Here is a 25,979-nt window from a genome sequence, read left to right as displayed (position 1 = left end):
ACGAAGTCAGTCTTTTACAGCAATTTCCCTACCCTGAGTGTTTCAGTCCCAGTAATGTCGTTAGAATAAATTAGGTTTGTTTTTTTCTTTTTTTTCATCTTGTTCATTGTATGAATTTATCTGTTTGTTACCAGAGAAACTAGTAGATATGCATATATAGACTTTATAAAATACCCAAGTGATTCACTGCAGGAGTACAGTGTAAGGTCACTTCTTTAGTAGTGTAAATAATTGAAGAGTTTCAGGCTCTGTGAGTTGGTCTGTAAAAATCCATTGTCTTGTACAAGTAGGTATAGTGAAGATGTGTAAAGACAATCTGAAGGCAGTAGGGGTAGAAAAATACAGCCTGGTATTGTCCTGGTGTGCATATATAATCATGTAGTAAGAAAGAAAAGTACTTTTATCAGATGCTATAGCAGGATGCAATGAAAGAGTTATTGTATTTAGATGTAGGATTATATTCAGAACTTCTGAACTTGCATGCATCCCTGGTTTTGCTGATGATCATTGTCTGTTTCTCCTGAGTTATGCACATCGTGTTTATCAGTCTTTGCTGGCATTCATTTTATCATCACAGATCACACACAGCTATGTGGACAGCATATGTAGTTTGTACATGTTTGTGTGGGTCTGAGGGAGAGCTAAGTGCTTACCTGTAATTGCTGTTATCTGAAAATACACAGTAGCAATAGAGTTCTTGCATAAAACCTCCCCTTGAAAACAAAACTTTCGTGATTTTGAGTTCAGAGATATTGGCAGTGGCATTTACTTTGCGTATATATACTTTACTTTTGTGTATATGCAGTGTCTGGAGTCCTAACAAACAGCCATCAGATGGGAATTGAATGCTACCAATTGGCGTACCACACAGGGTGTATTTGCATTCGCTTCCCCACATACTGTGTTTATATAGATAATCCTTAACTTATCTTCAAAAGTTAATACAAAGTCATTAGCGCCTTCCTGCAGCCATTTAGCTGTGTATTCCTTAGCACAAAGGTGTTGCAGTGGCTGGAGATAAACACCTAGAAATTGGCCTCTGCTTCTTAACTAGTGGCACAGGCATTTGAATGCTTTCTATTCTTTCAGTGAGGTGTATGAGGGAAGTCAATTAAACTGTATAAAACTGGTTGATTTGGTCCTTTGATAATGATGGAAGAGTTTGAGTACTGGCATTACTGATGAGCTGAAGTGTAAAGTAAATGTAACAACACTGTTACATTTTCATCTTCTTGGATATAAGACATAGTTTGGATAGGGATATATATTTTTAGGAGTACTTCAGTCTGTGTTTTTCTTAAACATTTAGGAGGAAGAAAGATTCAGAGTAGTTGTAGGATAATTGCCTAGAAAGGTACTTCATTCTGTATATGTATGACTGAGTCTTTGGTTTACAGCTTTGCTCAAAGATTCAATAATTATTACATAGTAATTATACCATTAGAGATTCACAGAATGCAAGTATGTAATTAGAGAAGATGAATAAGAAAACGCAGTTTCATTCAATACAAAGTGGCCTAAACAGTGCATTCATTTCTTGCTCTTTTGAGCCTTCTGCTTTATTTTAGGGGAAATAAATCAGTTTTGCATATCTGATGAATTTCCCTTTAAGTATATTTAATTCTTTTAGTTTAGTTTGGAAATCTACCTTATTTTCAGACCTAATGTTTAGCATTGTATAAGGTACAAGATCCAAGGTTTCAAACTTTTGCTTTTTTAATAGCATTATCTGTTGTACCAACGGGGTAAAGGGGCTGACTTTAAATACCACGTGAGAAGCAGCTAGGAATCACATTTATATATGCTTGGAAATTGTGTCAGATTTAATGTGTATGGAAAAATAGATTTTACTATCTTGCTTCATTTAGAGGTTTAAAAGAATTTATTTTCAAGGGAAGAAAGTCCAGTACCGTTTGAATTCTCTTTGCAAGTAAACGGCAGCTGCAGGATTGCTTACCTGTATGAGCTAAAACTTGTGTAAAATAATTTACTTGATCAGGGCCCAGAAAAGTAGCCTTTAGGTAAGAATCTACACCCTTGCAGGATAAATGTTACAACATAATAGGTACAATGCTTTGTAAATTTGTCTCCCCAGCGGTCAGTATTCGCAACAACACCACTCTCCAGGAAATGTATTAATTTCAGCCTTCCTTGCCTTAAATGTAGCTGGCACTGCACTTCCAGTGTGAAGAATTGCTTTTTCTATCTTTCTAACCCTAATTTGTCACCTGCAGAGTAACACTGATTACAGCTTGCACTCTCAGATTTAGAAATAAATGCTGTATACAGGGAGCTTGAGTTTTACTTTACTGGAGTTTTCAAGACACGTAAAACTCTTGGAATACAAAAAGAATGTTGGGGCCAGAGTATTGTAATAGCTTTTGATGTGTTTTTTGTCTGTGTGACTTGTGTTGTTCAGGCTGTATTTTATGTGTGATGGCTGTCTTTTAGTTTTCAAAGTATTAATCTAAAATCTTTCTACTCTGTTATTAACTAAGAGCCACGGATGCTGACTCCCTGACTCATCTGATCATGTAATCGGCTGGAAATTGGTATTTGTCAGTCTTTATATTACATTCACCTACAAGAGTATAAGTTACGGTGGTTAAATACACACCCTACAGTGGCAAAGCATGAGCTTATCATCACTTATCTCTTGCTTCTGTTCTTTCCTCTCTTTTTGGCCTCATGTCACCCCATTTACTTCACTGGCAGGAGAACTCTGTCCGGGTAGAACCATCCCCATAGGACGTCAGTGAAGGACACCCAACATATCCCTTCAGAATCCCCACTGTTTTTCTAATGGGTTTTTACTTAGTACCCTATTGAGATTACGACATCTGAACTCAGATATCAGTATGTGCCTTCCCCCCTTTTCATTCATTCATCTGTCCTGTAACATCCTTCCATTTTTCTGTGTGAAACAGTATTATCTTCCCACTCTGGTTTTGAGAAGGATCTGTTCAAGAGTGTCATAGCAAGATGCTGCTGTGTCTTAATCAGTTTCTGCATTCTACTGTCCCTTTGATGCTCTGTTTATAAAGATTCCTCATAAATTTTTGGAAGTACTTTTCATTCTTACTTGAGATTTTACCGTAGTTAGTAAAGAGATACAGATGGGCATTTGTAATAAGATAGATCCCAGCACTAAAATGTGGTGTTTTACTAAAAGAAAAGTTTTCCAGTTCTTAGAGCTGGAAAATGCAAGATGTAACTCTTAGATATTGATGGGAGAAAGTTATTTCTCCTTCTTTAATACTGTGTACTTGCAAAGTTAACAACATTTTTCCTCCACACCATTATGAGTTGGACAAGGAAGTGGAATGTGACCACATTAAACAATATGGAGAAGGGACTTAACTTGAAACTTTCTACAGCTGAGAGGAATCCTGAGGGCAAGAGATAGCATCCTGCTTCAATTCAGTGTTTCAGATACAGAATTTATAGTTCCCTGTGTTTTTTAGTAAATTAAATCAGGGAGCTGTTTGCTTTATTTACTCAGTAGTAAACTGGCTTACTCCCTTCTCGGTTTTTTATTGCTGTCATTTACTGTGGATGGTTCTCCAGTGCTAAATGAAGTGAAAGCCTAATAAGTTTTCACAAAATCTAGTTTATTTTCCCTTACATCTACCAAGCAAGACTTGTCCACAGCTGCTTTTGCTACTGCTGGTTTTGCTTTCTTCTTTCTTCATTAAATAACTATTCATGTTCATGTTTTGTTTTCTTTTGATGTGGTGTAATTTCCTTGTTCTGCATAGTGAGGCCACTGAAAAGGCAATTGAAATGAAATGATGGATGAACATGCAGAATACAGTGGATTGACTGCAGGTGATAGTAAGCAGAGATGTACTTGAAGATATTTATGTTCCAAAGCAGGATGCAGAATGCCATATTCTTATATAAGAATATGTTGGAACAGAGAAGAAGGGGAGAGATCCTGAGTCAGAGCCTGTAGTGAGTAGTAATTTGTAAGTTTAATCCTGTTGTCTGGAGAACATTTTTTTCTTCTTTATGATTATTTACTACAGGATTGCCTTCTCTGCAGTATTTGCTCAAGTTACATCTTGTTGAGTCAGCCTTGCTCAGTTGAAAACTGTCGCATCTTATAAAATGACACCTGAATAACAGGACACTAGGGTATACAACACAAGATGTTTTGCTGGGAGCAGATAGTGGAAGACAACTCTTCCTGACATGACGAAGTTTAGTCTCAATAGCACTTGATCCCCATTCCTGACAGGTCAGCTGACTGGTGTTTGAAGTATCACTTGGAACAAACTAGAGACTTCTGTTCATGAAAAAGATAAGCCTTGTATTTATGTTGCACTGAAAAGGAGATAGGAGTGAGTAGGGCATAGTTTGCCCGCCACATTGTAGGGCTTGAAATTCAGAAGGCAGACCAGAATGAGTTACGTGTGTTTCTGTATTTGATCCTTCCCTTCTCAAAAGCAGTAGTCTGGAGCAGAAAATTCTGGAAGAGACTGATGAATATTCAACAAGCTATTCATGAGTGTGAGGAAAAGCTGCCTTTTTACTGCTGCCTCACCATTTGGAAGGGGTATAGGACTTTGCAGTTCTGTGGCTTATAAGCATACAGATTAAAGAGAAGTACAACCTGGAGGGGCTGTCCGCGTGAGTGGAGTTTTTATCTTATGCAAGTTTCAATTTGCAGATTGTCATAGCCAGAGCTGGGCTGAAGCCATCAAAAGTAAGTCTTTCACTAGTAAAGAAGGAGTGGGGAGATGGCAAGTACAGTAGTGAAGGAAGAAGCTGGTGGTTCTGGCCAGTTGTTCTACGCAGTGATGCCTCATTCTTAGCACTGTGTTTTCCCAGAGAGCTCTATGTATAATACAGACCAAGACAATCTGTGCATATATAGATAAATTTCATTAAGCCAAATCTTGCTTTGTAGTAATGTTGACATACCTCACAAAAATAGTGTACAGATACAAATAGCTTCCCACACAAACAGTCCAAGGGAAAGAGACTTGTCACCGCTATTATTCATTACACTAGTTTTACAGATAAGCAAACTGTCTTCACGGTATGATTGTAACCACGAAAGCTAAACTATGTTGGCAGTTTCTGTAGGGTGAGCATGGAGGCTGATCTGTTGTTCAGGGCATATCCAAGCACTGCTTCACACAGTTTCTCCTTAGAGCCTTATACATACTCCTTACACATACTCATCTGTTTGGTTACTGAAAACATAAAGAACAATATTGCGCAGTCAAGCTTAGTGAATAAGAGGAAAGCAAGCCCATATGTACGCCCTCATAGTGAGAGGTGCAGTTCATTCTTGGCTCTGTGCCTTGTAGGGTAGAAGAATAAAAATTCATCACCATCACTGTTTTACTGTTAATAGTACACGATAGAAACTTGTGGAGAATAAAACTGAAAACTTTGAGCAGGCAGTTGATTTTCCTGCACCTCACAATATTTCCATCCAGTAAAATAATAGATTAAGTGATGTAACTAACCGAAAAGTTGGAGAATTTTTTTAAATGTACACACCGTTAGAGTAGAAACGTATGGTTTGGGTTTTTTGCACTAGTTTGCATTGTATATGCTAAATTATTTAGCAGAGTGAGTTCCGTGAAATGTGTCTAATAGAAATACTTGAATGAAGAAATGCCAAGGACAACAGAAGGGGCAGAGGTACAGCTGAAGTAGCAATACATTTTAGCCAATTTCAAATCTCACAGTAAGCATTTTTTTAACAGCAGTGTAAGTTCAGTGACAGGCTGTACTTGTAAAGTGTTAGCCAGCAATCCCTTCAAAATACATTCTTGCTAAATGTTTTCTAAGCATATTTTTCACAGTAAGTAAGAGCAGGGCCTGTGTTTTTCCAAAAGTGTGTTTGAAAGAACACATAATCCACAGAAAATGCAGAAATCCAGGAGAGACAGTTGCAGAATTGATACAGACAATATCTTGTTCCATATACACAGTTGTTCACTACTACTAAAACAGGCACTTTGAAACATATCATTATACTGGTGCTTCTATAGTTTCTCAGTTTGATATCGTACTTGTTTTTAGGAGTTGTTCTGAATGATTTCTGTCCCAACAGCAGGATCTCTTAATACCCCTCTGTCTGGCAAATGAATGCTTTACATCCTCAGACAGCAGTAACAAAAAGACAATACATGCTTTCATCTGGATTTTTGATAACTCAAATCTGTAGTGCCTGGCTTAATTTTCTGTCATTATGGTATTCTTCAGAGCTGTGTGAAACTGCTCAAAATGTTTCTTTTAAGTTTTTTGGGTTTCTTTCCCAAAAAAACTGTTTGCCTTTGCATGCAGGTTAGCCTCCCTTCAGATCTACTTTTCCATAATATTTGACAAATTCGCCTCCTTAGGTTTTTTTACATAAAAAACACAAAAAATGGCAAAATCAGATTCTTTATCTTGGTTTGGCATGCACAGATGGTGGTCTCATTCTCCTGGAAAGGGGCCATTCTACTGCTAACATACCAATTTAAATATAAAGTAACATTTCTTAATAACATGGAGTTCCTTTCTCTTCTCACACATCCTTTAAAATAGTAAATATGTTTTGCCTCTTTAGGGAAACGTGATGTTTTAATATATGTTGAGTCACTACATGCTCGCATTGTTTGCTCAGTTTCAGAATATCTAGTTCCACATTTTTATATATTGGATACTAAATTGTAATACAATCTGGTCATATTTCAAGTTCCAAGAAAGAAAGTGGCTCATTTTCTATTTCGTGATCTTAAAAAAAAATAAATCATACCGTTAAACAACGAACATGCACACATCACACATTGCTAAGGAGCTCTGCAGTGGTTATTTTCTCTGACTCGTTTGTTTTTAGGACTGTGTTATTTTCTTCCACTTTCCCGTTAATGACTTTCTATCCTGATAGTGAGTTGAGTCTTGTCAACATACCTGAAAAATTGTTTCTTTTCTGCCAGTTCTTTCTTTCTGTAATGTGTCTTAATATTCCTCTGCTAAGCTCAAGTGTTTCCTCTCAGTGGTGTAGAATAGTAGCCAAAGGTACGTGTAGGATGAATCCCAGGTCTACTGTGACCACCTCAAGTATTTTATTTATCACATGCTGAAAGCAGTTTTGAGCTGAAACAGACAGGGAATTAAGTCCAAGGGAATGGACTGATCTGTTGAGCTATCTAACTTGATAATAAAGCTGAACAAACTTGGAGTTAAAACATTAAAGCTGAAGTTACAAATAAAATTTCATTGTGGAAGAGGGGCAGAGGTATCTGTAAATGGCTCTGTAAATCACAACTGTACATGATCAGTAAGTCTTACTAGGCACTTATTCTGTGATGATAATTTTTAGCATTGTACTTATATGGCTTTTCGGAATATCCATCTCTACTAGCTGTTCAATTAATACACTGCCAGTATTGGGATATGTTTGTTGCTTTTCAGAATAATTAAATTAGCAAAAATAGTGTTAAATAGCATCTGACATCAGAGATTTTAACTGAAATGATGTAAATTCCCATGGTTTCAAAGTCTACCACAGGTGAGTAGGATGTGTGTGTCGATTTTATGTACAGAGGCTCAGTGTGGAAAAGGATGATATGAACATTTTTATCAGTAGATGCTTCTGAAAAGACAACATTTGCTGCAGATACTTAGTTAATTTACAGATTATTTTCAGTCATATCTCCTACTGAGATAGGTGGATACAGTTCTTTTGCATCAACAGATCCATCAATCAGAAGCTGGAAAGATCGTCTGGCTTATGGCTCTATTTGTCTATATAGGGTTTCTGAAAATGTGTGCTTTTTAAGAGGAAGCATTTTAGAGAAATTGCAAGGAAAACATAAGGGAAAAATTACTTAAGGTAGAACAAGAACCACATTTGACCTCTGCCTGTTCTTTTAGCCATATCAGTGTCAGCGTGTAGGTCCTCATTCCCTTCACTTCCAGTTTCTGCAGAGGGATCATGAGATGCTGGTAAGTCACAGAACCTGCTCTAACACTCAGCATGCTTGTTAGAGATGGAGTAAGTTTGAGAGATGTTTATCCATCCTTATTGTACATTACCATGTTACCTTCTTTCAAAAAGCGGGGTTGATAGAGAGCAGAGAGTAAGGCTGCTTACTTGCCATTTTTGTTTACTGTGCAGTAGGCCAAGTGGATCCTTGCGGGGATTAACTGAATATCTGTATCTGGGGTAGGTTTAGAGAGCAGGGTAGGGCATGCAGTGAGAATGAAGGCTTTGAGGTGATGCTTTGATAAGAGCAGCGAGCAGACACACAAGTTAATGAGAATAAGAAAAGATGCTTTACTTAAGAGTCTGGAAAGGCTTGTTTACAATGTGAAAAGACAGTGAAAAGCTCCTGAATAAATACTGAGACTGAAAGAAAGTATCTGCCCTCTTGTTATATTGAGAAAAAGGGGAATTTTGTGTACAAGTCCTTTTACCTTTCTTTCACTTTAAAAATTTAAGTCAGAATAGAGCACCCTTTTATGGTTGAGACTGTCAAAAGGTCAGCTCTTGCATTATTCCTGCTTTTCTGCTGTTCTGACTGTTTTGAAGGTTTCATGGAATCAAATCACAGAACCGTAGAGTGGTTTGGGTTGGAAGGGGCCTTAGAAAGTCGTCTAGTCCAATACCCCTGCAATGAGCAGGGACATCTTACACCAAATGAGGTTGCCTAGAAGCATATCTAGCCTGGCCTTGAATGTCTGAATCACAGACTGGTTGAGGTCGGAAGAGAGCCCTTGAAGTCACCTAGTCAAAACCCCTGCTCAGAGCAGGGTCAGCTTGAGCAAGTTGCCAGGGCTGCATCCAGATTAGTTCGAATATCTGCAAGAAATGGAGACTCCACAACTTTTCTGGGCAAAACGTCTTACAGGTTCAACCACCCCCATAGTGAAAAGGGGAGGGTTTTGTGGGTTTAAACGCCATTTTCTGCATTTCAGTTAGTGCCTATTTTCTCTTGTCCTTCCACTGGATACCTCTAAGAAGAGGCTGGCTCTGTCTTTTCCCTCGGGCCTTCTCCAGGCTGAAAATACCATTGCTCTCAACCTCTCCATGTGTGTGAGGTGCTCCAATTTCATAATCACCATTGTGGCCATTTGCTGGACTCACTTCATGTTTCTCTTGAACTGTGGAGCCAAGGGCGAACACAGAACTCCAGATGTGTTTCACCAGGGATGAGTAGAGGGGAAGGATCATCTCACTTAACCTGTGGCGATCCTAATAGAGTCCAGAACGCTGCCAGACTTCCATGTCTAAATGCACATTTCTGGCTCTTGATCAATTTAGTGCTCACCAGAATGCAGAGGTCCTTCTCTGCAAAACTATCTTGCAGCCAGTCAGCCCTCAGTTGTTTACTGGTGCCTTGTATTATTCCTCCCCAAGGGCAAGACTTTGCTGTGTTGGAACATCACTGGACCCAGTATGGACTTCTTAGGTACTCCACTGGTGATTGGCATCCCAGGGGACTTTATGCTGCTTAACACAAGCCTTTGAGCTCAGCAGTTCAGCCAACTCTTAATACACCTCACTGTCTACTTATCTAGCCTGCACTTCATCAGTTTGTCAATGAGGATGTTATGGGAGATGTTGAACGCATTCCTGAAGTCAAGATTAACAATGTCTACTGCTGTCTGTACGTAGTAAAAAGGCTGTATGATAAAGGTTACATTGCAGAGAAATGTCACGTGCTTTCTGTAACCTAGGAAATTACTGTCACAAATTTTCAGCATCAAATTGGAATAGTTCATCTATCATTCCTGTCTCCCATGAGTGAATTTCACGTGGCTAATGAATGGCGCTGTTATCTTTGTTTGCATATTAATTTGTGTTCATTTTCTTAGTGCTGCTCTTTAACATCAAGGACGGAAACTTCAGTCTGTGGCTTAAGTCAGCCTTCAGTGTTTTTATGGTGGGACCACTGTATGTACAGCCTATGTGCAAACTTGAGGCATTTTTAAGAAAAATTGAAAACTGCATGTTGTTCATAACAGTTCAAATAGAAATTCTGTGTTCTAAATAAAGGTAAGAGGCCAGATGAAAGTCAAATAGCTGCTATCTATACTGTAAAAGCACACTTACGACCATACTTGTATCTGCAGTTCTCTTAGCTTTTTCTGGTTTTCCCCGTATGTGCTTTTTGTTTGCATGAGTCCAGTGTGATTGTAACAGTTTCATTTAACCCTGAATGTTTGCATATTGCATTGTCTGTACCAAAAAAGTTTTCTGCTCCATAGTTACTGTATATCCTAGCTTTAAATTTGATATCTTGCTAGGGTTACCATTATTAGGTTTTCTGGTGTACAGATTGTACATTCATCTCTTGGAAAAGGATACCTAACACAATGGCTCTTTTAAATACTGAACCTACACAGCATCAACAGCTTCCTTTTTCTCTTCATAATTTCCATGGTAATTGCTACAGGAAAGCAGAGTCTCATTTTCGGCTGAACCAAGATTTTGCAGCCTTCAGCCATTTTCATTTAAATAATGCCATGTACATGCTTTTACATTAGGGAAAACGGGTTCCTTAAGAAAGTAACCGAAACTGAAAGGAGCTATTACCATGTGTTTTGCAAACACTGTCTCCCTCAGTTGTGGCCCAGGACCTGCTGCACTGCACCTAACAGTCTCCTTCAGTTGAAAATGGGGCTTCTGATGCTTTACCATTAGTCTCATAGAGCAGCCAGCATGGTGTTTTGAAATACATACCTTAAACTGTACTGAGACCAAAAAACGCATACTCAGTTCGTATTTGGCTTTTAGGTGTACAAATGCAGAATTTAAAGTGTTTGGCGCTCTTTCTGTTATGTAAAATACAGTTGAGGTTATTAGTTACTATTTTAATGTTGCATAATGCATTATTTGAATAGTTTTTTTAGTATCACAAGCCTTTTTAGATCACGTTTAATATTGTTTAATGCCAAATCAGATATTTCTCTAAATGTTACTTAAACGCTTAATTTGGATATATGTGCTCACAAGCACATCTGTTGTGCCTTGTATTTAAGTCTTTGTTTTCAGTGCATTTTTTAAAGCTAAAAGATAAAACAATTTAAATCCTCTGTCTAAGCACTATTGAGGCAGTACAAAATGCACTTTAGAATGAGTGTGGTTGTCTTGAACTTTTTGAACATCAGCAGGTATTAAGAAGATATGGCACTGTCCTGGGTTGAGCAGCAGCAGTCATTTTTCTCCTTCTTAGGAGCTAGTACAGTGCTGTGTTTTGATCTTTTGGCCTTGGAACAGTGGTGATAACGCCGATGTTTTCAGTTGCTGCTCGAATGTTTGGTCTGGCCAAGGACTTTCTGAGCCTCATGCTCTGCCAGGGAGGAGGGGAGGCCGGGAGGAAGCAGAGACAGGACACCTGACCCAAACTAGCCAAAGAGGTATTCCATACCACAGCACGTCATGCCCAGGATGTAACTTGGAGGGACCCAGAAGGGGTAGAGGGACTGCAGGGTTGGAGGAGGTATCGGTCGGTGCTTGGCTGGGGGGGAGTGGGGTGAGTTATTGGTCGGCTGGTGTTGAGGTGTTGTGTTCTTTCCTCTTGTTATTTCCTTTAACACTATTATCATTGGTGGTAGCAGCAGTGATTTGTGTTATACCTTAGTTACTGGGCTGTTCTTATCTCAACCCGTGGGAGTTGCATTCTTTTTGATTCTCCTCTCCATCCCTCCAGAAGCAGGGGGAGGGCAAGAAGGGGGGGAGTGAGTAAAAGAGGTTTGTGGTTGGGCTTAAACCACGACAGGCACCCTGTACTTGTAACTTGAATTTTGGCAGATACCAGAGTTTTCTTTGATATCACACATTTATGAAACATGAGTGTTTGATGGAAATTTTGGAGAGGTCCTTATTGTTGCAAGCTTGAAGAGTCTCAAACATTCCTTGCCTCAGGACTTGCAGGCCAAACCTTACACATTTTACATGGACACTGCTGTACTGTCTTCAGGAGATCTCAATAAATGCTGGGTGTGGGAGGTTTGAATGGAATGCTTGAAAGGCTTTCAGCTTTCAGAAACAGCACGTTGAATTGTCCAGGTTTGGTAGCTACAGGGCCACTTTTTCTCTTCATAATTTCCATGGCACTTGCTATAGGAAAGCTAGGGAAAGGTATGTGTAGGCAAGTGATTGAAACTGTGAATTGGTTTTTGTTTGCTTGCGTATTTTAGGAGGCAAGGAAAGGTGATATGCCCTTCCACTGAAAGAGAAAAAATGGAGCATTCACAGATTGGGCAAGAAATTTGCATCAAAAGACATGAGGGGATGTGTTACTGAGGCTGATAAAAGGAGTAGGCAGGAAGCATGTTTCTGCTTTGTGATCTGTGATGAAAGAGGACAAGGATAGAAGAGTAACAGGGTAAAAAGCCTGTGAGATTCTCCTGATAATATGTGAGATGGAAGGGAAAATGGTGTTAGGTATTGTGAGGGTGTCAGAGGTGATTAATAGAATTGAAGTAGTTGGCATGGAATTAAACTGGTGTGAAAATTTAAAGTGGCACAATACACCTTCTGCAGTACAGCAGTATATGTCCCTTTTTCTTGTTGAGAAAATTTGCTATTGATTCCTTCTATCATAAATTAAACAGCAAATATTTAATATTAGGTTGCAAAAATTAAAGATTAGAATGACAATACAAACACAAATAATTCTAATATGAATTCCATTAGGAAGGCACAGTAGGAAAAAACTATTTTTATAAAGAACATAATGTGTCTGGTTCAGAATACCATTGAAGTTTTTCACTAATGCAGTATTGGATGATTTGACATTTAAAATCAGAACTATGTAAAGCCTTTAGACTACATTTGCCTTTAGGGCCTTGTTACTTATTTCATCCCAAAATTACCTATGAGTGACACAAGCTTGGCATGCTGTTGCTCTGTAGTTCAAAATTACAGCTGCTGGAAATAGGGTTATTTACACAGAGGAAGTATATTGCCCATAATTTTGCAATTTCCTGCTTGGATATTACGAGTTTTATCACCGATTGCGTCCCATATCTGGGCCTTGGCAGGGGGGAGTGCAGGGTTGGAATAACTCTGGTTGCTAGGAGCTGCTGTTAGAAAAGTGGATGAAAGGACTTTTTAGGCCATCATCACAACCCAATTAAGATTTGTAATACCTTATTTCTGTTAAATCATCCTTGGCTTCTTTCTAGTCAGATAAATCTCTGGCGTTTATTCAGGCCCTACTTGTGTCTGCAGGATCATTATGATTAAATGTTGCTTTTACCTATGAAAGACAGACACATATGCACACATATATTTTTTAAATCTATTTGCCATAGCTTTTCTGTGGAGTCTCTTGCTCCTGTAAATAGTCTGAGTCTCTGTGAACACAGCTTGCAGAGCTGAAAGGAGGTGCTGGAGGACTGCACAGTAAACACTAAATTTACACACATTTAACACCTAACACTAAATTTACATAGGACCTCCCAAGCCAAATAGCAGAGGATAAGCAAACACCTATTGGACTTAATAGCAGTCCTATTTAGTAACATACACAGGTTGCTTTGTGGCCTTTTTCTCCTCTCTTTCATCCCTCCCCAGTTGTTGTTCCTGACTTGCTCTTGAAAACAAAGACTCCTAAGACCTGTGACTGCATCAAGTGTTTGTATTCTTGGTATGCCTGTGCCACCTTTTTATGCACTTGCCTTCTTTTTGTGTCATACCTGAGTACTTGGCTTTCTATACTGATTATTTGTAAAGCATCCCTTTTAAAAGCTTGCACAAAGTTTACTTGAGTGAATTTCTGCTTTGTTTCCACAATTGTTACTTTATTCAATGCCACTGGAATTAATTTATGGGAATTTTCTTTCATAGTTAGTGTTTTGTTATACCGTGTCGCACCAAAGCTTTCTGAGCAATTTCAGTCTCTGTTTACTGAAACACATCCAAAATGAGTAAGGTTTGTGAATAGCAATATTTTCGAAGTAACATTTCAGCTAGCAATCAAGTTGCATGTGGGTGTATGCAAGTCATCTTGAGCTATACTAGCTACCTGCTCTAATTGATGCTTTTCTTTCTTTGTGGATTATATTTCAGCATAGCCTTTCCCAGTGCGATTGACTGTACAGCTTCTTGATCTTCTTCTCACCTGACTCTGTTCCCTAAAGGAAGGCTGCATATTTATAAGATCATCTCCATTTGCCTTTTAACCACATTTACAGGAAAAGTAGGGGAAAAACTAATCTCATCATCCCTTGACATGTGAGAGAAAGGGGAAAGTTACATTTTCTGGCTCATAAAAGGATGTGACCCTTCAGCTGAGGTAGACAGTTTTTTTTTCTCTTATGGGAAATAGGACTTAAACATGTTTTTTTTCTGAACAAGGAGCCATGTTCTATCGGTACCACCAGCAAATCTGCTCAATTCATAACAAAAAAAAAAAAGAGCAAACTATGCCTCCCAAAGCAAAATCCATAAACCACCCCTAAACTTTTCTTTGTAAGCCTGGGGACTGAAAGTCAATCTAGGTTAGCTCCTGAGACGTGCCATTAATGGTTTTCTGCCTGTAGTTCTACTTAGATGTAATCTCAGAGTCTTCAGTGAGATTACAAACCTAAATTACAGTTCTTCGTGAAACTGAAGTTTAGATGAACATAAGCATTAAAGGCAAAGCCCAGCTGGTATTTGCTTTTGTGGGTGGTTTCATTATGGATATGAAAGTAGCATTAAAAAGGCTTTTCTAAGACCCTGGGTGTTATGTCAAAATGTGAAGACTTGGGGTTGTTTTTTTAAGAGTTATTTTTAACCTGGCTCAGTTCACAATCTGTTTCACAACACATTCCCATGACTATTTTTCTGTGAACAACTGAGGAAGAGGCATGTTCTAGCATGAGGGTGAGAACGGGTAGTGAGAATAGGGACCATGGCTGTGTGTGTTGGTGTCACTTAGCAAGCTCAGTAAGTAGGTGTCGTCTAAGAAGAGCCTTTCTTCCTCACTAGGTCCCTTGGGAGAAAAATTGTGAGTCTTAAAAGTTTATTTGCAGCAAGTAAGATGGTGAAATGAGAGCTGGCTTCACTGACTTCACTCTGCTATCAAATCTAGAGCAACAAATACAATCACATTAAAGAAATCCCAGTATATTTGCATATCAATTTAAAAGCAGGAGAAGGAAAGAAAATCTATACAGGCCAAAAAAACCCCAAATAAAGGTAATTCAGTGAAGATAATTTTGTATACAGAGGATGCATTTATAGGTAAATAAATAATTTTATTGGTAATTTCATATTTATCTGTGGGGCTTCTTCACATACTAAATTGCTGTTTTGTGAGATAGCTATACAGGTGTGTTAGATTGATTCAAATTTCTTCTCTTTAATTAAGTAACAGAAAGCCTGTTTTGGTTTTCTGCTGTAATAAAATAATGGAAAACCTTTAGGGGCAAGGGGAGATTGCTGTTAATGCAGATTTTTGCTTACAGATTTAACTGACTTTGTATAATGAAAGAAAAGAATGTGTATTCCCTCTTGTGAAAGAGGTTTGTATTTCTCCTTTTGTCAATCAGAAAATAAGAGCTAAAATATGAACTCCATTTCAGAATAATTTTTAATGATTTCCTGGTATCTAAACAGAGTGCAATATTACTAAGTTGCAAGCTGCCTGTGTACTATATGGTTTTGAGTATTAAACAAATATTTAAGAAGTTGTTTATGAAATTCATAAATCACAAACTTCAAAGAGTTACTTCAGGTCCTGTTTCTGTATTGTGAAAGGCAGCACTGCTGGACCAAAATGCTCAACTTACTGACATTAAATAACTTTTCCTATTTACTTTTCATGTTCAATTTCAGTTGGCAACACAAAAGTCAATTAAAGTATTCATGGTTTATTTCTGCAGCTTTTACTTTAAGTAATTGGAGAGAGTTGTAAATTATTACACTAGTAGTGTATGTCAGGAGCTAATGAATTCCAGATGAAAAATATTTCCCCATTATGTGCAGCTGTATCTTGACATTTCTTTTCCAACAATCATACACTTGTTTTTTCTGGGCGTTGGATACTCTGGTTTTGTTTATTGGTTTTTATGAGATCCCAGTAATACTGAAATAGTCTTCATTTCATTTTTATTAAGGATAAATGACCTCTTAATGATATATTTCAACATGGAACATATTAGATTTGTCATGCTTTAAAAACAAATTATATTTCAATATAATTCAGTGTGTAGACCTACTGGAAAGGAAACAGTTTTACTATCAGGCTTATGTTTTCTGACAGTATGGAGGGACCTAGCCATTCTCTCAGTAACATTAACATATACGTGTTCTCTTTTATTTGGTTAAAAATATAAGGCTGAACTGTAATCTTTGCTCCCACTGTCGTCAGTGTCTAACTTGTTTTTAAAGGTTAGTTATACGTTATGGTCCTATATGTTTCTGTACTTGGGGAGTTTGGTGAAATGTTTGTGGCTCTTATGTCTTCGTGAAAGTCATGTGTGATTTTGGCCTTGAATCACACACAAATGAACTAAATAAGGCCAGTCAGCCAGAAGCTGGTTTGCATTTCCTTCTACCATGAGCACTGGAAATAAACTCTCATCGCCAGATCTCTTGCCATTCTTCCAGGCTTGCATTATTTCCACAATTACAACACAAAGGCAGAGTAAGTTGGTTTCAACTCTTGAGGGGCAATCTCCTGAGACCATTCTCAGTTTACTTAGTTAAGAGAAGAAAAAATGTGACTCTTCTACCTTCCTTCTCCAGCAGTTCCTCTTCCTGCATCAGACAAAAGCCTTTCAACAACAGTGTCTGCTTAGGTCTTCTAATGAAGTATAGTTTGGTGCTGACTATTACCATATATTTGTTGTCCTTGCCTCTCCCCATTAGGCTAAAACAATAAATTATGACTTTTTTCCTAATGCATAAGCTCCTTGAGATCACATCACACTTAGATATAGACTTTTTTAGCAGAATTAAGGAATTAATGAATGATATCACCTTAAGTTCTGTGTGGATGATGTCTTGGTTCCACCTCAGTTGGATTTCTCTGTAGAATTGCTTTGGTGTTGCAGTGAATTGCCTCTGTAGTCTGAGTCTGGGAACACTAACACATTTTTGGAGTCAGGAGTGATCTAGCCCGAGTTTATAAATGGTGAGAGTGAACTGTAGACTGATGGAGTGTAATGAAATTTCATGGATGAATCCTATACTTTGCAACTACTTTTTCAGTAGTACATTTGCTAGAAAGGGTTATGTTCACAAATGAATATTCCATTTATGATTATTTAATTCAAAGGTTAAATATCTGTTCCTAGCTTTTGAAGTTCATTTCCTCACGCTGAAAAGAAGATGAAGTTTCTTCTTTATATACATCTTTTATGTATCTTTTTTATCCTATTTATATGGATTCATCTGAGTAAATATTATACTTACTTCCTTCGTGAAACAAAAGCATTGACATTGTGATTGGGGAAATCACATCAGGTTGAATTTTTCATTCTGCTGTGTCTTTTTACCTGTGGGAATCTGGATCCTCTAGCAAATGACTTTAATGTAGAAAATCATGACTGTTGTCCTCTTCCCTGGCCAGGTCTCCATGGTCCCGGACAGACTGCAGTGTTTTATGTATGTTTACAAGTTCTTTATGAACTGTGCAGATTTATAGGAGCCCAGTTTACAAAGCTGTCATTCCATGTTTATAATATATATGTAGAAACTTGGTTTGAGCTTATCCACAGACTTACTGCAAAGTGAGAAAATGTTGCAAGGAATTCTTTTCAACTGAGCACAAATGTACTTTGAGTACCATGTGAACCCCTGAAAACCTGGAGGTACCAAAGGATACTTCCCTTGAAATCCTTCCAGGTCTGCAGAGTAGACCTTGTGAAGAGGATGTTGCATTCAGGGTGCTCTAATGGCTGATTTCAAGTATTTAGACTGTATTTGTCTTTACACTCCACCCACAGATTGACATTTCAGTTTAAATTCAGTGGGTTATTGGGCAGTATCAAGTCTTATTTAGTATCTTGTACAAAAACTCAGATTTTGCAATATTTTAATACAACATAGGATGCACAGAAAGCAATTTTTAACCAAGTGAGCATCATTTAAGTATGATTTTCCATCTGTTCATCTTCCACATGAATTTTCCTTTCATTGTTTCTTTTCAATTATGTTAAACATCATGAATCAGGTTTTCAGAAGGATCAAGAGTTTCCATTCTGCCATCTGCAAAATGCAGTGGATTATTTCCAGATAGAATCCACCAAGACACAACTGGAATAGAAGTGTGGAGCAGGGTAGCAAAACCAGTAGTTGATAAATTCTGACTTTCTGCAACATAATTTGCTTTTAAATATCTACAGACATCTGCTGCTTAACCTTTTCCTGCCTGATGGAAAACACATATCAAAATCAGTCACTGTATACTGACGAACAGCCTGTCCTGTAAATGAATAAATTAATGGCAACTAAAGCAGGGCTTGTCCATTACTAGGAACATTAATTATTCCATTCATTATGACTTAGTTTAAATCTTGTTTTAAAGGCATACTGGACATTACAATTCATTAATTTCATTTGAGGTTTCAGCCATGTGTGCTAATTGAATTATATATATTTGGGCATAGCAGAATTTCCATTACGTTCCCGTTCCATCTAGCTCTCATCTTTCTTTCCTGCAAACACTGAAACTCTGCCATTAAGGAAATCCTTTGAAGCTGAATAGTGAGGCATATTAAAATATGTATTACTGTGCAGGCTGAATTGCACAGAGATGGAAAAAAATCTAATTTTTTTACACTTTAATTTTAAGACTGTGCATAGTTTTACCCTAATGCAGTGCATATTTCTTTCTCCCCTCATTGTAGAGGAACTAAATAAATGATAAATTAGAATCTCTGGTTATTTAGAAATACATTTCATTTCCTACTTTCTTCCATTTTTCTCTTCATACTTTTCATATTCATAACTTCCTCTTTGGAACTTTTACTTCCTTTTTTAAGTAATTTCTTTTTAACAGAACCCTTAAATGTGTAATATATGGTTCTTATAGATAAAAACGGGCCACTAACATATTACAGAAATGTTGTGCTATGTATTAGTCCTGTAAAATAGCTTTTCCCCCAAATTAATGAACTGGAGAATTGAGAAGGAGTTCTAGAATGCACTTTAAGTTTCAGTAAATGAAAACAGTTTCTCGTGAAAAAATACTTCTTCTTGGAATGTTTTGTTTGAAAATGAATTATTTACCATCCCTATTTCCTATCATGCAAATGTATCTTAAACAACTAGAAATGTTTACAAGTTGGACCACTATGCAGTTATACGTTCAGGGAAGTCTGAAGTCTGGGCAGCACTTATGCTCTGTGCTTATTTTAGGGATTGTCGATGTAGTCTAGGATGTCATCTTGGCAGGTCCAACTTCTGTAAATGCCGAGCCACATTCAGAACCTCACAATTCCTACAATTAGGCTATAGTTTCTTCATTTCTTTCATCTTCAGCCATCTTTGGTTGCTTCCTGTCCTCACCCGTATGTTGTCAGCATGGAGACCAAGTACCCTTTATGTGTCATTGCTACCTGTTCATTCAGTCATTTCCGTGACTGTTAATTTAATTGATGTGATGAGCACCAAGCATACACAGGCATAAATTACATGTGCTGTGTGACCATAACCATGCAAGATATCTCTGAGTTAGAGAATCTTCAGCATAGTTTTCCATTTCTTTTGAGGATCACAGTCTGTGAAACTGCATGTGTTAATCTAGTTCCAGGCTTAATTGCTCCTAATCTTGTGTTTGCAAATGATCCTGGTGCTTTGAAAGTACATCTGATATAAATAAATTTATGCCCAGTTTACATCTTCATGTTTTTATGTTTCAGTTTTGCTCAGATGTCTTAATTTTCTGTGGGATTTTGTTACTGATTTTTTAGTTGAGGTTGGGATTCCCCCCTCTTTTCTTAAAAAAAAAAAAAACCAAAAAAACCAAACCAACTTTTTTGAGCTTCCTTTCTTACTCAGCTATCTAATCTATTAGACATAAGTCTCAAGATACATGACCCATATTAAGAACCTCTTTGGTCAAGCATCAGTTTGTTGTAAACACGTTTCTGTCTTTCCAGTCGATTGCAATAGGGGTCTAAGGAAGCCTGTTGATTGCAAAAGATTTCATCTTCCTCAGAACTTTTCTGTGACCAGAGATTTCTGTAGCACAGCAGGTGAGACCAGAATTAAAGAACAGAAAAGCATCTGTTCTGAATCAGAAATAAGCAGTGGTTTTAAAATGCAGTTGTGATGGCAGTGATTCAGGTACAGTTCACTGTTTCACTAGTGGCTTCATTTAATTTTAAGTCATTGATACAGTATTGCACCTCCTATCCTGAAAATAAAATTACAGTCTTTTGTGGGGAATTGTTATGGTTAAATTGATTCAAAGCTGCAGAATGTTCACTAGGAAAGCTTATAGAGAACCAGAAAATAAATGCTACTATAAGCAGAAATCTGTTCTGAAAAATAAATCTGGAGTAGCTGAACTGATATCTATACTACTGGCTTAACTGTCTTTAGAGCCAACTATTGAATCATACTTTGAAGATGATTATTCTGTTCTATCTGAAAGAAAAACTCTTGATGTATGTCATTCTTCCTTGAGTAATACTGAAGAGGATGTTAAATCAGCACTAGTTAGAAGCTGAACGTTGGTTAAAAAAAAAGTCTGAAAAGGGATGTTCTTTCCTAGGGATGTGATTTTTTTTCCTGGAAGGCCTATACTTATATATGGCCAAGACTCAGCTCTCTGTGTATTACACATAAAAACCAGCTTGTAATGACATTCCTACTTTGGGACCTATTTGATATCTGTTTTGAGAGAGAAAGTTAGGCTGACAGATTCCTATGAAGCAGTTTTCTTCAGCCATTAAAATGCATCCTAACAAAAATAATTTGAAAAATCTAAGAGGAAACATTTCTCTGGTGTGCATAAATCTATAATGCCCAAATATTGTAAGTTGGCTCAAAGCAGATGTATTACTGTCCATCTGTCCTGTACAGTGGGCTGTTGGATATGAACAGTTTTCATTCTTTTCATAGCAAGTATTTAAAAAAGGGGTAGAGGAAGGCAAAGTAGCAAAAAAAAAAAAATACTCTCCAAGAGTCATATCTTTTATGATGATTGGCAATCTCCATAGTACATTTTGACTATGACTGTTATGCAGGCTTAAATATTTTTACCTTCTACATTCACATTTTCCTTTCCTACATTTTTGGCTTTTCTTTTTTAGGAGATAAAACTCCTGTCTTTTTCATTTTCAGAGCCATGAGGCACTTCAGTTCTTATTCTGAGGAGGATAGACCTGTTGAAGGGGAAAATGAGTAATCAGAGTCTTTCAGCTGCGACTGCTTTTCATCCCATGTGCTTTTTCATGCATTTTTGCTTCTTTATTAGCACCTTTCACTTTTGTCAGCTAGAGCAAATTGAAGACTAATAGTGAGGTCCAGCTGCTAAGTTTATGCTGACAAAGAACAAAATCATTTTGGAGTACACAACTAAATTCCTCTGTAATCTGGTTCAGTATTTCTGGTATGAGAGACGTTTCTGTTCAGTTCGGCCATAACTCTTGATTTGAATATGAAATACTGTAAGGAGTCAGGCTCTTTGAAAAGTCAGCTACATCCTCAGTTACACTGCATCGCCCCATTATTTGTGAATAAAAATTATTTATCTAAAAGTAATCTTTATTTACCCAAAACATTCATTATTTGTGCATGAAATAACTGCCTTTACATTAGCTACCACAAAAACTGTTGTGGAAAGAGAGCTTCATGAGGTTATAAACAACAGAAGAGGGACTTGAATAAGCAAGTGGCATGAAATAATTGGATGTCATGCACTGTGTATGATCAGCCTCTCCACTTCTTTTCCTTGTTGTCAGTATTTTGATCCTTTGTATGGCATCAGACAAATGTGTGGCAGATACAGAAAACTAGGTAGCTGGAGCAGAGAGGAATGAGCTGACATACCAAACACCATATCAAAAGAACTACCAAACCACAAAAAAATCAAGATCTGACTGCTTAATCTGTTGTACAAAGATTCTGAGGCAGAACAGGTCTAGTGGGAGTGGTTAGATTTCCCCTCCTGCTGTGTTTTTAAACTATTTTTCTGATCCTTTTTCTCATTTTAGGAGCTTTCATTTGTTTGTTTTTGTTTTGCTCTTAAGAAAGAAAGGACACTTCCTTATTAAAAATTTACTTGCTAACAGGGAGTGAGGTTGCCAGGTCACTGTGATTGCCCTCTTAAATGTGTGAGCATAATTGTGATCAAGTGTTCTCAATATTGTAACACAGCATAGGCTGCCTGTCTGCTGTTGACTTCATGGAGCTGCCTCTCTGGAGAACAAAGAATTAATGTAGTAATGAATAATGGTTCTGTTTATTCCACCTGTCAAATATATATTCTGTCATCAGTTTTGTGGGAAGCTGAACTTTGTTCTTGTGATTTTGAATTAGTGCTTTCACTGTTTTCAATCCAACACTGCCTAAAGAATTTCTGATTCTTTTTTATTGTTGGTTTTGCTTTACGAACCAACACTAAATGATCTCTCACTTCTTAATAGCACAATCTGTCAAAGATTTTTGCAAAGGTTCTATCAACGTAGGTGCTGTGACTGTGTCTTAATACAGTTTTTTCCATGCCCATACTTTACTTCTGCTTTCAGGCTAAGAGAATACAAATCAAGGAGAGACTGTGGATACTGAGTAAAAATCTCTGTATATTCCGGTGGTGTGGCCAACAGAATCACTCTTTGAGTGTGGTTGTATTCATGTATCTTTGCCTTACAGTGGTAAAAATAACTCATAAATTATCCTTCTGAGGTTTTTCACATTGACAGTGTGTATACACTATTAAACAAATAGTTCTCTGAAATTTCCACTCAGAGTGCCTAATTTGCAGTTCTTACTGGGGATAGTTGCTCTTATTTCATTACCAGAATTCTGATGAGGTAAAGGGGATACTGCATCACTTAGAATGTGCCAAAAGGGTTGCTTTAAGATATCATCACACAAACGTGCTAGTGCCACAGCTGGAAAGCTGGTTTAGCTCCATTTACAGAACATGGTTTGTAGATGTATAAGTTAACATACCTGGTAATTCAGAAATCATGACTAGCAAAAAAAATGTGCTTTAATAACTTCCCTTTCATTATGATCTCATTTATCAGACCTATAATATCCAAAATTCTTTATGGGTTACTTGGCTGCATATTTCCATGCAGTTACGGCTGTTGAAGTAGTGATAATCTGCTAAGTGAGCTATCATAGTATCTGGATAAGTAATTCTGGCAGTCATAACATACTAATTGTGTAACAAAACTGGGAGGATGACAAGGGTTGTTGCAAAACCAGATAGTTTTCTGTCAGTTGGGGCGGCCTGTTTTTCATAGCCATGAGGCTGATGTTAATGCATTTTGGACTATCGGAAGGACCCACTATGTTGACCCAGCCCAGCTCACAGGGAAGTCTGCTGCCTCCCTGGGGGCCGGGTAAGGCACATCACCAGAAAACTCTCTCTTCTGGTACAGCCTAATGATTACTATCCTTTACTAGTCTCTTGGACGGGTAGTGAGGAAGTCTCATGAACAAGCAGCCTGAGGGGACTCAAGAAGGATTTAAGGGCAACAGGTTCAGGGTTCAGGAGCCCAAGTAGTGTTCTTGTCCCTTCTGCCAGACACAAACAATGACAGTGGTTGCATCAGAAAAATGGTATTAATTAATTCTTGGCTCTGGGACTGAGTTCTTCCAGTACTACATTGTTTGTCTCTGTGTTTCATTATTTTACTGTGTATTCAGTTTGCAAACAAATCATAAGCTTTTTTCTAACTGTGGTATCTATAAACTCAGCCCAGTCATACAGAGACAAAATGTTTTATTGAAAGATTTACTGGGAATAAAGATTTCTCGCACTTTCGCTGACAGCAGTTTGATCCCTCTGCCTTCAAACTGTGCCCTTAAAAATACTTGTACAGTCATGTTACTTTGCTCAAGTATGACAGATGGACTGGTCCTTAGGCTTTGTAACCAACTGCAGTTTCCAGTGAAGTCCAGAGGATTAGCATTTACTCAGTATATCTGGAAAGGAGGCTTTTAGTAAACAGCTCTGCTAATCATTTGCAAGAAGCATGTTCCAGTTCACTCAGGTTTAGTTACTTGCTGCAGGACTAATAGGAGAAGAAACTATGAACAGTTATTTGCTCAGTAGAGCAGGCAGGTATGACTTTTGAGTAAACAAACCAGTACAGATAACACTGCCATTATGGGTCATTTCTAGAAGACACTGTATTCGCAGAGAGAAAATAGCAGGTTTTAAAGGAAATCAGAATGATTCGAAACATACAGCATTTTCATGGCAAAGCAGACAGAGAAGCTGTTTTCAGCAAATGCCCTGACAAGCGGTTAGTCAGTGCCTCCTTCCAGAAAAGCCGTATGTCACCCAAAACTTCAGGTCTGTAAATGTCCATTCTAAAAACTGCTGATACAGCATTTGCTTCCCAGGGAAAGAGCCAGGTATTCAGAAAGCAGTACTGCCACAGCCAGTCAGGTTCTGTTTGTCCACTTGGGATGGTGTAAATGCACATACCACTAAATGGTGTATAGTGGTAAGCGAAAACCATGGTTTTGAATTGACTTTACATCTTGGTAAAATACTTCGGGTTTCCTCCCATATATATTCAAATCAATATTACAATTTACTTCTGAAACTGCAAATAGAATTTGTTTCTTTACATTGTTGAGAAGCAGTTAAATAGAAAATACCTAGATATTTATTTGCACTTTCTAAATTCCTGGAATGATTTATTATTGTGCAGTTTTCATGGTGTAACATTTTTATTGCTTTATATTGCACATGTTGGGTTTTAATAATTGCATCCTTTATTTCATTAATTTCGAATTAAACATTAAATTGCAACGGAAGTTCAGTCCTGCCTCCTAGAGCATAAAAAATAAGCTTTGGTCTTCACTTTCTAGAATGAAAGGGGGGATGGAATACGGACTAAGTAGAGAAATAATCTTTTCTCTCAGCAAGATCTGCGATATTACACATAACAGCATCTGGTAACTGTGAGATCTGTGTTCATTCCTATAGTACAGGGTTTATTTTTATTGTGCTTTGGTTAACCAAAGCTAATTTAGCCTTTAGCAATTATGGATTTTACCAATACTCAGCAGGGGATTGCCTTTTGCTATTGAAATCAATGTAAATTTTGTACTTAATCAATAAGACCCAGCTTCTAGTTTTTACTTCAACTCAATTTTCAAAACTGTTTTCATTTTCTTCCTTTTAAATGTGGTATCTCATTTGCTCAAAAAAAAGATACAGAAATGTCCCTAGGAGTTCATGTTATAAAACATTTAGATCTTTGGCTGTGCAAAGACTTAACGTCTATAATTAAATTCAGACCTCTCAAAACTTGAGCCCTAAATCTTAGAAGTGCAAAATGTATGGAAAGAAAGATTTTAAATAATTTAAATGAATAGATAATAAATCCAGGAATATTTCATACTAGAAATGAAATTAAAATATATGTTTACATCGTGACTTGCTGTATGTTAAAATCAGTTAGAATCTTTCCACTGATTTCAGTTTCAGTCCTTACCATATGCATGGGCCTCAGGTCTTCAGTTTTCGATGAACAGCAAGTGACTTTTAGGTGCTGATTTGTGAGGGAATGAGCCCTGTTACATCCTCAGTACCAAAATGTTGACAAGATCATGTGTGTTTTGAGGACAAGAAATCTAATAATTTGAAATTCCGAGAAAGTCCATAGTCCTAGAAAGTAGGAATTAAATTCAAGGATGAAATTGCAGACCTGTTATGAGTGCTACATATTTTCAGACGGGCTGTCGTTCCCAAACTCGTCCATGTATAAAGAGGCAGGGAAGTGTCATTTTTATTATAAGGTTAAAAAACCTAATAAATAAAGGCACAAAATGCAGCTGGATATGGTGTCACAAACACTCAGACTTGCAGAGCGAGAAATGGGCAGCAGAG

At 37.5% G+C, this 25,979-nt stretch overlaps 1 protein-coding gene across 7 annotated transcripts in view; it reads left to right on the top strand.

Annotated features, from left to right (window-relative positions):
- Positions 1-25,979, top strand: part of CLSTN2 (calsyntenin 2) — a 385,524-nt gene that overhangs the window by 259,761 nt on the left and 99,784 nt on the right. Inside the window, exon 1 of one of the 7 annotated variants that reach the window (XM_065675433.1) lies at positions 15,168-15,187. The exons of the other annotated variants lie outside the window; for them this stretch is intronic. The gene's annotated coding sequence lies outside the window, so the exon portion shown is untranslated. Of the gene's footprint in view, positions 1-15,167; positions 15,188-25,979 lie in introns of those variants that run through there. 7 annotated transcript variants of the gene reach the window in all.

Source organism: Lathamus discolor, chromosome 3 (genome assembly GCF_037157495.1).
Source record: "Lathamus discolor isolate bLatDis1 chromosome 3, bLatDis1.hap1, whole genome shotgun sequence".
Taxonomy (NCBI): domain Eukaryota; kingdom Metazoa; phylum Chordata; class Aves; order Psittaciformes; family Psittacidae; genus Lathamus; species Lathamus discolor.
Note: the sequence above shows the minus strand (reverse complement) of the source record. Positions and strands in the feature narration are given on the sequence as shown.